Source organism: Somniosus microcephalus, chromosome 8, assembly GCF_052327205.1.
Source record: "Somniosus microcephalus isolate GS21.2 chromosome 8, FLI_Smic_1.0, whole genome shotgun sequence".
Classification (NCBI taxonomy): Eukaryota; Metazoa; Chordata; class Chondrichthyes; order Squaliformes; family Somniosidae; genus Somniosus; species Somniosus microcephalus.
This window is the reverse complement of record NC_140994.1, coordinates 241,594,272-241,610,038: the sequence shown is the minus strand read 5'-3', so window position 1 is coordinate 241,610,038 and position 15,767 is coordinate 241,594,272. Positions and strand designations below refer to the sequence as shown.

At 48.8% G+C, this 15,767-nt stretch overlaps 1 pseudogene; it reads right to left on the bottom strand.

Annotated features, from left to right (window-relative positions):
- Window positions 1–15,767, bottom strand: part of LOC147114206 (uncharacterized) — a 40,624-nt pseudogene that overhangs the window by 10,446 nt on the left and 14,411 nt on the right.

The window sequence follows — 15,767 nt, the reverse complement described above, 5'->3', positions numbered from 1 at the left end:
AAAGACAAGGGATGAGGGAAGATAGTCGGTTCCTCCAGCTCATCCTTCGATGTAATCTTACAGTCTCTTCATCACAGTCTCCAACTGCCTCTTATACCAGTCCAGAGACTTTCCTCCAGACCAATATTTTCTGTTCCATTCATTATCTTATAAAGCTCTTTAAGGTCCCCTTTCATTCCTCTGCTTTTAAATCTGCAGGTTCCAAGTCTGAGAAATTGAACTTAGGCCCAAAATGGGCATCAAGTTGGTGAAGTGATTGCTTTGAGCGCCGGTCCCTGCCGGCCTGGGGCTGTAGTGTATGTAACGTTCCACCTTTAAGAGAACTATTTTAAGGGTTGCACTACTTTATCTTGGCTACTGTATACTGTAATACCGGTGGTGACCACACCGGTATATAAGTGCTGTGTAAGGATTTATTGGGCAGATTCGCCCTGACCTTCGAATAGTAAAGTCCTGTTAAAGTTACTCTTGTAGTCTGTGTATTAATTCACCATATAACCCACAGACTTTACAGTGGCGACGAGTTCGATCTTACCCTGCGGCAGCGATACATCCGAAGCAGTTAACGAGCGTCGAGAGGAGGCACCCGCCCTCGTCATTCTGCTGAGAGAAGACTCGAGTCTGCAGAGCAAGGAAGAAGGAAGAATTCAGACACGAAGCCTTCCATCAGCAACAGGCAGTGATCGTCCCTTCTGCCACGGTGGTGAGTGAGCCGATCAGCCACGAGAAGCAAGTCGGCCACGTTGACTGTGAGTAGGGGGAAAATAAAAAAAAAGAACGGAGGAAGGGCGGTGAACTCGACCACGGTCGGGGGGGAAAGGAGCCGGACAGAAGTCGGGCCCAGAGGCGCTGAGACTGGGGCAGCGTGGGGCACGGAAGCCGCGGTGCAAGCGGGAACGCAGCCGGTGTGAGAGACCGGGCTACAAGCGGGCTGGGAGACGCAACAGCATCGTGAGACAGCTCGACCACGACCGGCGAAAGGCCGGGCAGCTACCGAGGCCGCGAGGCGCTGCGACCGGGATCGTAAGGCGCGGGAAGAAATAAAAATAAGAAACCGCGGAGAACTCAGCTGCAGCCGGGGGAGGAAAGGACCGGACTGCGAGAGGGCTGGGAGGCGCGATTGGAAGCCGCTGAGGGAGAGACAGAGCCCGAGCGAGCGGGAGAGACAGAGCCGAACGAGGGAGACTGAGGAGATTCAGCCAGCGGCTGGAACTGTTCGCCGTCAACGGGTTGTCCCCAGCGCCGGTTGCCCTGCCGAGAAAAGGGAACAAAGAACGCACTGAAGCCGGCGCGCAGGCTGCGAACCCCGAAAGCCAGTGGTCGTCGCCCGAGGGAAAAGCTTACCCCTCCCGCCAGTAGGCGGAGAAGAAGACAGGAGCGGGAAACCGCCATTTTGAAAGTGGGCGGGGAAGAAGACAAGCGCGGGAAACCGCCATTTTTGGAAAAAAAAAGTTAAAGAAAAATTTCGTTGTTGTTTCTCAGGAAGATTGTGAAGATGCCTAAGTGTGGCAACATCAACGAATTCGATTCTGATGTGGAAGATTGGACCACGTATGTAGAACGCATCGAGATATATTGTAAGGTCAATAAGATAGCAAATTATGATAAAGCTCTAACCTTACTAAACTCAATGGGTGCGAAGACATACGGGTTATTGAAGCATCTTCTATCACCAGCTAAACTGACGGATCAGTCTTTCGCTAATATTGTTGCTGTCCTGAAGGATCATGTGAACCCCACACCGCTGATGTTAGCGGAACGAGCTAAATTTTACGGGAGAACGCAACTAAAGGAGGAAAGCAACGCGGAGTACCTGGTTGAACTGCGTAGGCTAGCAAAATACTGTCAGTTTGGGGTAAATCTGACAGAGGCACTGAGAGACAAGTTCGTGTGCGAGATGTCGACGGAAGGAACACAAAAGCGACTGCTCGAAGAGAACGATCTTACACTTGATAAGGCTGTCCTTATTGCAGCATCGCACGAAGCCGCAGCGAGAGGCACGGCGGAAATGCAGCTGAAGGCAGCGGTACTCAGTGTGGATCAAATGACTTCGGGTACAAGGAAATGTTACCGTTGTGGGAAGACAACACACGACCAGAACCAATGCTGGTTTAAAAACCAGGAATGTAGAAAATGTGGCAAACTTGGTCACATAGCTAAAGTATGCCGGTCAGGAAAAAAGACCAGCAACAATAAGTCACCGCAGAAGAAGTACAGAAAGGTACATAAGGTGACTGTGAAGAGTCCAGATGAACTGAATTCGGATTCAGACCCCAACAGCAAGGAACTGGGTAGTCTGAGGATTCACAATGTGAGTAAAGAAGCTGACCGACAAACTATCTGGGTCACACTGCAGATTGCAAAAGTCCAAGTGAAGATGGAAGTGGACACCGGATCGGCATTGACGGTCATGAATAAACAAGATTACAAAAGGTTATTCAAACATATTCCCCTACGGGATACGGAGATAGTATTGCAGACATACACGGGGCATAAAGTATACCCCATCGGAAAGATAAAAGTCAAGGTGAGACACAAGGGCAAAGATCACCAAGGAATGGACTTATATGTACTACCCGAGGGAGGTCCGCCACTTCTGGGATGGGAGTGGATCAGGAAAATAAAGATAGACTGGCACTCACTAAACACAATGACGGTAGATTTCGGAAAGAAAGATGTCAAACCTGAACGGTTGTCCAGAATATTGGACGAGGCTAAAGAGGTATTCCAGCAGGGACTGGGAACACTGAGAGGAATTAAGGCAAAAATCAAGATTGCAGAACATGCAAGCCCAAAATTTTTCAAAGCCAGATCGGTACCTTGCGCGATACGACCTGCTGTGGAGGCAGAACTGGAAGAGCTTGAACGTGCAGGGTTACTGTTGAAGGTGGACTGGAGTGAGTGGGCCACGCCCATTGTTCCCGTCATGAAGTCTTCATCAAGTAACAAGCCAGGGGGACCGGGGAAGGTCCGCATCTGCGGAGACTTCAAGATCACGGTTAATCCGGTGCTTCACACGGTACAATACCCGCTTCCGCGGATTGAGGATATCTTTGCTTCATTGTCTGGTGGGAAACACTTCACCAAGATAGACCTGGCACAAGCATATTTACAGATGGAGGTCGAGGAAGAGTCACGCCAGTATCTCACAATCAACACGCACAGAGGCTTGTATCGATATAATAGACTGGTTTTTGGAGTAGCTTCGGCTCCAGCAATTTGGCAGAGGGCCATGGAGCAGGTCTTACAGGGTATTCCAAGCACTCAGTGTTACTTGGACGATATCCTGATTACGGGAGAAGACGAGGAGGAACACCTCACAAATTTGAAACTGGTGCTCACCAGGTTGAAGGAATATGGCCTTCGAGTTAATTGCCAGAAATGTGAGTTCTTCCAGAAACGGATCTCGTACTGCGGTCATGTCATTGACCAAGAGGGGCTGCACAAGTCACCTGACAAGATCGAAGCGGTCATGAAGGCCCCCGCTCCGGAAAATGTATCACAGTTGAGGTCATTTCTGGGGTTGATTAATTATTACCATAAGTTTCTGCCAAATCTATCCACGGTGCTGCATCCGCTGAATGCTCTGTTGCGGAAAGAAGTACCATGGAAGTGGAGCGAGGACTGTAAGAAGGCCTTTCGCAGAAGCAAGGCGTTGATTACCTCTGAGGAAGTGTTGGCTCACTTCAACCCAATGCTACCTCTTCGTCTAGCTTGTGATGCTTCCCCTTATGGTATTGGAGCTGTACTCTCACACAAGTTACCAAATGGCTCGGAAAGGCCAGTCGCATTTGCGTCCCGATCATTGACCTCCGCTGAGCGAAATTATGCTCAGATAGATAGGGAGGCTCTCAGCCTTGTGTGGGGAGTAAAGAAATTCAATCATTACCTGCAGGGCAAGAAGTTTACATTGCTGACAGACCACCAGCCGTTGGTGTCCATATTCAACCCTAACAAGGCCGTTTCCACTATGACAGCACAAAGGCTACAGAGGTGGTCCGTTCTACTAGGGGCACACCAATATGACATCGAATACAAAAGGTCCAAACAGCATGGAAATGCTGATGGGTTATCGCGCCTACCGTTGCCAGTGGAAGAAGAGGCGACTACAGTGGACCCAGTGGAGATGTTCCACTCAACCATAATGGAATGTCTACCAGTAACAAATTCCATGATCGAAAAGGAAACAAGAAATGACCTGACTCTCTCACGAGTCTACGATTTAACGGTGGAGGGATGGCCAGTACATGGTGAACCAATGCTGCCAGCATTTTCGCACAGAAGAGAACAGCTGTCAGTGTGCCGAGGAACCTTGATATGTGGATCTAGAGTGGTGATTCCACCCAAACTCCAGCAGAAAGTACTAAAGGAGCTTCACGAGGGGCATCTGGGTGGAGTGAAAATGAAGAACCTAGCCAGAGCGTTTGTGTGGTGGCCAGGTATTGATGGAGACATCGAAGAAATAACCAAGAGCTGTCTAGGATGCCAGAAGGTCCAAAACGCGCCACCACAAGCTCCTCTGCATCCATGGGAGTGGCCCTCAGCTCCATGGCAACGGGTACATATCGACTTTGCTGGTCCATTTATGGACTCAATGTTTTTAATCGCGGTGGATGCACACTCCAAGTGGCCGGAGGTAATAAAAATGTCCTCCACCACCACGGAAAAAACCATCACAGTATTAAGGACCATATTTGCCAGGAATGGGCTGCTGGAACAGATCTGTTCTGATAATGGACCGCAATTTGTGTCCGAAGAATTCAGGAAGTTCTTAAAAAACAATGGGGTTAAGCACTACACGTCTGCCCCATACCATCCCGCCACCAATGGATTGGCTGAAAGGTTTGTCCAGACCTTCAAGAAGGCCATAAAGGCCATGGGTAATGAAGACATAAATCTACAACATAAGGTAGATAACTTCTTGTTGGCGTACAGGAATGCAACACATGCGGTCACAAACCAAACTCCCGCCATGGTGTTTTTCAATAGAAGAATAAGATACCGGCTGGATTTGATTAAGCCAAACGTCAGAAGGGACGTAGAGAACCGGCAATTTCAAGGCATGAATGAAAGGCCAACTAGATCCTTTCAGATAGGTCAACAAGTTTTGGCCCGGGACTACCGTACCGAGAAATGGCAGCCTGGAACTATTGGAAAAAGGCTAGGACCGTTGATGTATACCGTGGACATTGGTGAAAGCATAATAAGGCACCATGTTGACCAGATCATAGAATTATCCACAAAGGCCCAACCTACTCCACAACTCTATACGTCTAATGTTGAAGCAGAGATACCCAGAGCATCTACCTCCGATCCGGTAATACTGGAATCCGATGAACCTGAAACGGTCCTTCAAGCCGAATCGACCTTGCCAGAAGAACCTACTACACCACCGAAAACGACTACACCACCGAGGCGTTATCCGGACAGAGTCCGGAAGCCTCCAGAGAGACTGAATCTGTGAACTGTTTCACATAAAGTTGTATATATGTTAAGATGTTATATTAATGGGAATATGTATATATTGTTAACCTAAAAAGGGAGGATTGTAGTGTATGTAACGTTTCACCTTTAAGAGAACTATTTTAAGGGTTGCACTACTTTATCTTGGCTACTGTATACTGTAATACCGGTGGTGACCACACCGGTATATAAGTGCTGTGTAAGGATTTATTGGGCAGATTCGCCCTGACCTTCGAATAGTAAAGTCCTGTTAAAGTTACTCTTGTAGTCTGTGTATTAATTCACCATATAACCCACAGACTTTACAGGGGCCAGATGAAATTCAGCATCAGCCCTCATTAGAATGAAACAGACGATCCACAGACGCCAATCATTGTGTCCCAGTGGGGCCCTGATGAATTCCAGCCAGCTTTGATGCTGAACCAGCCCACAAGTAGGTCCTTTGGGGAGCCAAACCCATGGGCTTATGTGGGGGTCGAAACCAGGCCGCAGTATTATTGTGGAGCCAGGAGAAGCACTCCATCTCCTCCTGGCTCCACAGAAATGTAGCTGTTAAATGGTTTTCTGGCCATTTCTTGTTCGGCCTCCAACGGCCCTGTTAAACACCATTGGTTCATCCACTCAAACCCTGGTACAGTGAGCTGGAGCTGGCACGGTATAAGCTCCGCCCATCTGTACACCAATTTCAATCGGGGTCCTCCAGTTGGCGTTAGGACCCAGAATTCCATGTGCAAGACACCTAAAGCCTGTTTCAGGAGGCCACCCAGAGCCTCGAGTTTCCTGCTCTTGCGCTCACAATGCACAAGCCCTCAGTTAGAATGAGAGTGATGAGGCACCAATGTTTCCAGGAACAGCTGAGACAGGCAGAGAAGAAGGGCTGGATTTTCATTGAGGAGTTGGGTAGGAGGCGGGACTACAACATTCAGGGTTGTAGTCCCACCTCCATCGAGTTCTAGCCAATCCACGCGATTTTGACTTGATTGACCTTGTTGAGCCTGCCCAGCGGGCTCAGCAGGCCAATTAAGGGCCATCCAGCAACAGGTGATGTCACAGATTGACATTTCATCTGTCAAGAGCTTCTGACAGATGAAATATCAGCTTTCAAAAGCTGTTTGAAGCTGTCAAACACTGACAATCTGTACTCCAAGTTAATTCCTTCCTCTCAGGATGATTTAGAGATCTCAACAGAATAGAAAACAGAATGCTGGAAATTTTGATAGATTGCGGCCATTCTGCTTTCTGTGCCGGTGAGATGAGGGACTCCCGAGACCTGAAGGAAGGAAGGCTGCAAAGGTAAGTACATGTAATTACAACTTCTTGTAACACTTTAAACACACCAAACACACTTACCTCTGCACTCATGCACCCATCACTCACCTGAACACCGGACATCTCGACCCCTCCAAGCCCTTCATCCCGATGGCCCACCTCGTTAACTTGCCGTGGTTTGGAGCCATCAGGAATCCCACACTTCAGGGATGAAAATAGGGCTTAGGCTAAAAACTGACTGTTAACTACCTGTTAACAGGGAGTTAAATGGCACTAATCCCCTTCCCGCCTCGGGGAGGCGGGTCCCAGTGCGGGGCGGGTATCCGCCTTCTTTGAAACTGGCATGGAGGTGGGTTGGGGGCGGGATGGGTTCGTGTCCCCCGACTTCGGGATTTTAACCCACCACATGCCTCCAATCCCGTCTCTACGGCCCAATGAAAATCCGTCCCGAAGTGTTTCTCCGAGCCTGAAGAGTGGAGACTTTCAATTGCAATTTTTACAGCTGGGAATTGTTTTTTGCTGTGATTTCTTTTTTAACAATCTGCCTAAAGATTCAGATTGATTTTGGGTCAGAAAACCAATGGAAACGGCTTCTGTACCATTTTGCTGTCAAAAATAAATGGTTGCTGTGTCTCAATGCGTATCTGAGACATACGGACCGGGAAGGTTCCACACTCGATCCCAGGCTGTGCTGAGTTATCTGAGGGTAGATTTTCTGAGGCTCTCCCCAGTGATAGAGCCTCACACACAGCCAGTGCTGATCAGAAAATCATGGCCGGCGAGACAGGAAACATACTCTTCCCTCTCCTTACTCCCTGACCAGGCCACATGCCTTCAGCCTCCATATCTCAAACTGCACAAACCGTCCGATACAATTTTGACTTTGAAATCAGTGGAAATGAAAATCAGGAGCAAAGTATATCAGGCAGCTGATCCGCTATCGCTCGTTTGACTCTATCGCCCAAAGTCAAAATTACCCCCAATGTGTCTGAGCCAGGGGGTAAATTTCACTGTGTGGCTTTTCTTGTGGTTTCAAACTGTGGTGTGAATAATTATGAATGTGGAGGTTGTTAACAATAGTGGAGGGAAATAGGACACAAAGGATGAGGGATCATCTCTGGCAAAAAGAACAATTTGTGACAATTTTCTATTGAGCGCAAACCCTGAGTCACTTAGCACTGGGCTCCAGATAGTACAGGGGTAAAACCTGGGGCTGTTTTGATAAAACAAAACACATATCCAGTTCCCTCTGTCTCTGTCAGCTTTCTGATTAATCAGTCTCAATGATTTCCCTTCCCAATTCCATCCATTGAATGATTTCTCTTCAACAATGTTGCTTTAGTTTCTGATCGAAACAAATTTCATTGATTCAGTGACATCAGAGACAGAGCAGGTCAGGGCATCTCTCTCCTTCCCCATAATTGTACCTCGAATGATGTATTCCATCTATATCTGTCTGACAATGCATCTGACCCAACACCGTACTGTATTTCTTCTTCCATTGCTTTGAGCTGTATAGTTTGAATTTTGATGTTAACCTGTTTATATGTGAACACCTATGATTAAACTCTGAGTAATGTGGAGTGCAATAGAATATGGAAAGTGAAAGGTTATCATAACAAAAGAGCAGCAATAACTTGAGGGTAGTGCTTTGATATAGTTTATATGAATTTTAGCAAGGCTTTTGATAAGGTCCCGCATGGCAGACTGGTCATGAAACTAAAAACCAAGGCAAAGTGGCATGTTGGAGCAAAATTGGCTCAGAGGCAGGAAACAAAGGGTAATGGTCGAAGGGTGTTTTCGTGACTAGAAAGCTGTTTCCAGTGGGGTTCCGCAGTGCTCAATACTGGATCCTTTGCCTTTTGTGGTATATATCAATGATTTGGACTTGAATGTAGGAAGTATGATTAAGAAGTTTGCAGAAGATACAGAAATTGGCCGTGTGGTTGATAATGAAGAAGAAAACTGCAGCACTGCAGGAAGATATCAATGAATTGGTCAGGTGGGCAGAACAGTGGCAAATGGAATTCAAACTGGAGAAGTGTGAGGTAATGCATTTGGGGAGAGCTAACAAGGCAAGGGAATACATTATAAATGGTAGGACACTGAGAAGTGCAGAAGAGCAGAAGGACCTTGGCGTGCATGTCCACAGATCCCTGTAGGTAGCAGGACAGGTAGGTAAGGTGGTTAAGAAGGCATCTGGGATACTTGCCTTTATTAGCCGAGGCATAGAATATAAGAGCAGGGACTGTAAGATTCGCAAAATTTGAACATTGTCCTATAAGGATCTTGGCAGAAAAGGCCTTGATTTTTAAAGACTGTTTTAAAAGAAGTCCAGGAAAAGGGGCACACAAAATGGCTGCCAGACCCCTTGACCAGTGATGTGCCTCAATAAATCCGAGACTCGATGTTAGCGAAACAAAACAAGGCTTTTATTGACTTAGAAGGTAACACACAGAGGAGAATGTATCTTCCATCCAGAGGTCTGCCGTACTGGATGTGCTGCAGGCTGGGCCAGCTTACATAGGAGCCAGGTATGGGCGGAGCCCTACACACAGTACAATACAATGGAAATGAAACTGAAACCAACCACAGTCACAGGCAGAGAAATACTGATGAGTGATGAATGGAATATTTCATCACATTCACCCCTTCTATAGATTTAGTCTGTTCGGGGGTTTGATAGTCCTCTGCGACCAACGTGGCTGTTGTGGTGCTGCGGGTGTTGGCTGGGTGTCCCCGGTGGCCTCCTGGGTCTCTGCCGGGGGTGCCGCCAGGGTTGTTGAAGGGGTAGTTGGTGGGGGTACCGTTGGTCGATGTTCTTCCGGGGGTGATGAAAGAGTAGTGGGTGGGTAAGAGTTGCTGTGGTCGTTGTTGCTGCTGTTGTCGTGGTTGTTGTCGTTACCGGCTGGGGCGACGTCTTTTATGGACACGGTGTCCTCCCTTCCGTCGGCGTGCCGGACATACGCGTATTGGGGGTTGGCGTGGAGTAGGTGCACTGACTCCACGAGAGGGTCCGTCTTGTGGCCCCTCACATGCCTTCGCACGAATACCGGACCTGGGGTGGAGAGCCATGACGGCATGGATACGCCTGAGGTGGATTTCCGGGGAAAGACAAACATTCACTCGTGAGGCGTGGCATTAGTGGCAGTACACAATAGCGACCGTATCGAATGGAGCACATCTGGGAGGACTTCCTGCCAGCGGGAGATAGGGAGGCCTTTGGTCCTTAGAGCTAGAGTGACTGCTTTCCATACTGTCCCGTTCTCTCGCACCACTTGACCGTTACCCCGGGGGTTGTAGCTGGTGGTACAGCTCGTGGCGATCCCCCTGGACAGCATGTACTGGCGTAGCTCTTCACACATGAAGGACGCCCCCCTATCCGTATGGATGTAGCTCGGCATACCGAACAGGCAGAACAGGCTGTTGAGGCATTTAATGACCGTGGCGCTGGTCATGTCTGGGCAGGGGAAGGCGAATGGGAAACGAGAGTATTCGTCCACAATGTTCAGGAAGTAAACATTGCGGTCGACGGACGGGAGGGGGCCCTTGAAATCTAAGCTGAGCCGCTCAAAGGGCCGTGTAGCTTTGATTAAGTGGGCTCTATCTGGGCGGTAGAACCGAGGCTTGCACTCAGCGCAAGTGCGACAGTTCCTGGTCAGGGACCGAACTTCCTCAATCGAGTAGGGTAAGTTGCGGGACTTTATGAAGTGGAACAGCCGCGTGACCCCTGGGTGGCAGAGGTCATTGTGGAGGGTCTGTAGCCGATCCCCGGTGGCGCTGGCACACATCCCTCGTGAGAGGGCGTCGGGGGATTCGTTAAGGGCCCCTGGCCGGTAAATGATGTCATAATCGAAGGTGGAGAGCTCGATCCGCCACCTAAGAATCTTATCATTTTTAATCTTCCCCCTCTGTTTATTATTGAACATAAACGCTACCGACCGCTGGTCGGTAAGTAGGGTGAAGCGTTTGCCGGCTAGGTAGTGGCGCCAGTGGCACACTGCCTCCACGATGGCTTGGGCCTCCTTTTCTACGGAGGAGTGTCTGATCTCGGGCCCTTGGAGGGTCCTCGAGAAGAAAGCTACGGGCCGCCCCGCCTGGTTGAGGGTGGCCGCCAAGGCAAAGTCAGACGCATCACTTTCCACTTGAAAGGGAGTGTTCTCGTCCACTGCCTGTAGCGTGGCCCGCTCAATATCCTGCTTAATGCTTTTGAAGGCAGCATGGGCCTCAGCAGAGAGTGGAAAAGAGGATGCTTTCAAGAGGGGGCGGGCTTTGTCGGAGTAGTTGGGGACCCATTGGGAATAATAAGAAAATAACCCCAGGCACCTTTTCAGGGCTTTGGGAGTGTTGGGCAGGGGCAGCTCCCGTAGGGGGCGCAATCGGTCGGGGTCTGGTCCGATTTCCCCATTCTCCACCACGCTGCCTAGTATGCAGAGGCGCGTGGTGTTGTAAACGCACTTGTCCTCGTTGTAGGTGAGGTTGAGTTTTTGTGCGGTTTTCAGGAACCTCTCGAGGTTCGAGTCGTGATCCTGCTGGTTGTGACCGCAGATGGTGACGTTGTCGAGGTAGGGGAAGGTTGCCTGCAAGTGGTGGTCATCGACCATGCGGTCCATCTCCCTCTGGAAGACCGAGACCCCATTCATCACCCCAAAGGGGACTCTGAGGAATTGGTAGAGGCGTCCGTTCGCCTCGAAGGCGGTGTACAGGCGGTCCTCTGGTCTGATAGGGAGCTGGTGGTACGCTGACTTGAGGTCGATGGTGGAGAACACCCGGTATTGGGCGATTTGGTTCACCATTTCTGATATGCAGGGTAGCGGGTAGGCGTCTAGTTGGGTGTACCTGTTGATCGTTTGGCTATAGTCGATCACCATCCGTTTCTTCTCGCTACCCCTTACCACCACCACTTGGGCGCGCCACGGGCTATTGCTGCGTTCAATAATGCGCTCTTTCAGGAGCCTGTCTACCTCGGTCGTGATAAACCGCCTGTCCTCCCAGCTGTACCTCCTGCTCTTGGTCGCTATTGGCCGGCAGTTAGGGGTAAGGTTCGCGAATAGCGAAGGCGGCTTTACCTTCAGGGTAGCCAGACCGCACACTGTGAGGGGCGGCTGGGACCCACCGTAATTGAGCGTGATGCTTTGGTGGTAGCACTGGAAATCCAGGCCCAAGACATTTTAAAATGGTTCCTGCAGTCCCCAGACAGCCTTTGTGGATTCAGCCTACAGTAAGTTCTGGAAGGCAGTTTTGGAGAAAACAAAACCAGACAGAGCCCCATACATATAGATTGGATGCAGATCCGATCAGATCGGCCTGTATATAAAGGCCATCTAAATGTTTACCCAGACAAAGGGGAACAGATTCAAGTTTGAAGGGGGACATTAAAGACAATACAAGATCATTCCAGACCAGAGATGGCAGTTACCGGCCATCCCGAAGATACTTTAAAAACGAAGACTACCCCGCTGTGCTACAAGCCCGCCAAAAGTTAAACAAAGACTAACCTTGATTTGGCGGGAGATAAGGGCCTCCATGGAAAAGTATAACTGGAGTCCCGGGGTAGCCATCGGGAGCATTTTGGGGAGCTTTTAGCCATTGGAGAGCCAGTCGATTCGAGAGATTGCTCGGGGCCCCGAAGTAGGCCATTCAGACTCAGAAGAAGAAGACGAGACCCGGGGTAGTTATCGGGAGATCATCGACAAAAACCCCGGGCCGTTGATGAGATGAGGAGAAAGTTGACGAGAAGAAGAGGAGACGAAATGCCCTACAGAACGGGTGGCCAGCGTTGAATGCAGGTGCACAGAGAAATCAGGACTGTGACCACCATCGTGGTATGCAGGAGCACTGAAAAAAATGAACTGCGGGCGAAATGATGGTCAGCGCGTCTTGCTGAAGAGAAAGAGCCATCAGCTTGAGCAGCCCGCTGCTCCTACAGCCCAACAACCACGTGGAGACAGGACGCCTGGGAGGACCAAAACGCAGACGTTCAAACCCTATACTTTCCAACTGGATTGGTGAGCATGTTTCTGGCCCCTCGTAATCTAATCTAGTTAGGCTTAGGGGTGGGCAATTTTGGGGATAATTAACAATGAGTTGTTGTCCCTCGATGTTCCGTGTGTTTCCCTATTTCATGATGAACCTTGTAAAGCATAATATGCCTGTAGATATGTTGGTTAGTACTGTATTATGATTTGTTTTTCCCTCCCATGTAACTTATTGGCTTATATTCAATTTTCCTTTATGCAAGAAAATTTCACTTTGTTTCATTAACCTTGGTCTATAGAGTATTCTCTGCATTGTAGTTCCTGCCTCAAAGTCCAGTGTATAGAACCTAAGGGGTGAGTGGGTCGAACCACTCGGGGTATTACTGTGCAAGAGAGCGAGGCCTCTAGAGTGAGAGAGAGAGAGACCTCGGCGATCGAAAACCCCTTACAGCAGGGAGGTTATGCTTGAACTGTATAAAACACTAGTTAGGCCGCAGCTAGAGTACTGTGTGCATTACTGGTCACCACATTACAGGAAGGATGTGATTGCACCTGAGGGGGTGCAGAGGAGATTTACGAGGATGTTGTCTAGGCTGGGGAATTTTAGCTATGAGGAAAGATTGGATAGGCTGGGGTTGTTTTCTTTCGAACAGAGGAGGCTGAAGGGAGCGCAAATTGAGGTGTGTCAAATTCTGAGCTGCCTAGATACAGTGGATAGGAATGACCTATTTCCCTTAGCAGAGGGGTCAATAACCAGAGGGCATAGATTTAATGTAATTAGTCGGAGGTTTAGATGGGATTTGAGGAGCACTTTCTACACCCAGAGTGGTAGAGGCAGCGACCTTCATCACATTTAAAAAGTACTTGGAAATGCACTTGAAGTGCCGTAACCTACAAGGCTACGGACCAAGTGCTGGAAAATGGGATTAGGGTGGATAGCTCTTTGTCGGCTGGCGTGGACAAGATGGGCCGAATGGCCTCCTTCTGTGCTGTAAATTTCTATAATTCTATGATGATGAACTTTCTGTGGAGGTTACAAAGAGAAAACCTGAGACACTTACTGTTAACCATCAGATAATATGAAATTAAAACGCTGGGCGTGTTTTGATGAAACAAAACACATGTCCAGTTCCTTCTGTCTCTATCGGCTTTCTGAATAATCAGCCATAACAAATCCTCTTCCTGCTTCTGGTCTTTAAAAGTTTTCTCTTCAACAGTTTTGCCATCACCATTGATCCAAACAAGTCTCATTGATTCAGTGACATCAGAGACGGAGCAGGTCAGGGTAACGGTGTCTCCCTCAGTCACTGCATCAGGTGGTTCAGCTGTGACTGTGTAAATAAGAAAATCATTTAGATTTTGAACAATAACTTGATCATTGAAAACAACGGCAACATTCTGTCTCCTACCTTTAAATGTGATTAGTTTAATGGTCACATAATTCAATAACCCCAGAGCACAAGTGTAAACTCCTGCATCTTCAAACCGTACGGGGACAATCCTCACACTGAAGTTCTTGCCATTAAGATTTCCCACTGTGGGCACCAGACGACCCCCAAAGTAGGCCCTGTTTACATCGATAGGCTTGGATCTGAAAGTAGAAGCTATTTCTTTCTCTTGATTCTGAAAATGACGTGACCTCCAAGTCCATTTAGTTTTAATGATCTCAGATTCAGCTTCACAAATCAAGGAGAGTGTGGTGTATGTAACCGTCCTACCTTTAAGAGAACTATTTTAAGAGTTGCACTACTTTATCTTGGCTGCTGTATACTGTAATACCGGTGGTGACCACACCGGTATACAAGTGCTGTGTAATGATTTATTGGGCAGTTCCGCCCTGACCTTCGACTAGTAAAGACCTGTTAAAATTTACTCTTGTGGTCTGTGTAGTAATTCTCACTATAACACACAGACTTAACAGTGGCGACGAGTACGATCTTACCCTGTGGCAGAGATACATCCAAGGCAGTTGACGGGCGTTGAGAGGAGGCATCCGCCCTCATCATCCTGCTGAGAAAAGACGCAGGTCTGAAGAGCAAAGGAAGAATCCTGACACGAAGTCTTCCATCAGCAACAGGCAGTGATCATCCCTTCTATCACGGTGGTGGGTAAGCCGATCAGCGACGAGCAGCAAGTCGGCCACGTCGGCTGTGAAGTAGGGGAGGGAAAAACGGAGGATATAAGGGCGGAGAACTCGACCACAGCCGGGGAAAAGAGCCGGACAGAAGTCGGGGCCAGAGGCGCTGAGACTGGGCAGCGTAAGGCATGGGAGCCGAGGTGAATGCAAACGCAGCCGGTGTAAAAGACCGGGCTGCAAGCGGGCTGGGAGACGCAACAGCGTTGAGAGAGAGCTCGACCGCGACCGGTGAAAAAGGCCGGGCAGCTACCGAGGCCGCGAGGCGCAGCGACCGGGTCAGCGTAAGGCGCGGGAGAATTTTTTTTAAAACCGCGGAGAACTCAGCCGCAGCCGGGGGAAAGGACCAGACTGCAAGAGGGGCTGGGAGGCACGATTTGAAAACCGCTGGGGAGGGCGAACGCAGCAATACGGCAATCGCCATTACAGCCAGCGGGGGAGAAAGGCAAATGCGGGAAGCCGCCATTTTCATAGGCGGGGGAAGAAGACAAGCGCGGGAAACCGCCATTTAAAAAAAAAGAAAAGAAAAATTTCTTTTTGTTTCTCAAGAAGATTGCGAGGATGCCTAAGCGTGGTAACATCAACGATTTCGATCCCGATGTTGAAGATTGGGCCACGTATGTAGAACGCATAGAGATATATTGTAAGGCAAATAAAATATCAGATGAAGATAAAGCACTAACCTTACTAAACTCAATGGGTGCGAAGACATACGGGCTATTGAAGCATCTTCTATCACCAGCTAAACCGGCGGATCAGACTTTCGCTAAAATTGTTGCTGTCCTGAAAAATCATTTGAAACCCACACCGCTGATGTTAGCGGAACGATTTAAATTTTATGCGAGAACGCAACTGAAAGAGGAAAGCAACGCGGAGTATTTAATTGAACTGCGTAAGCTAGCGAAATACTGTCAGTTTGGGGA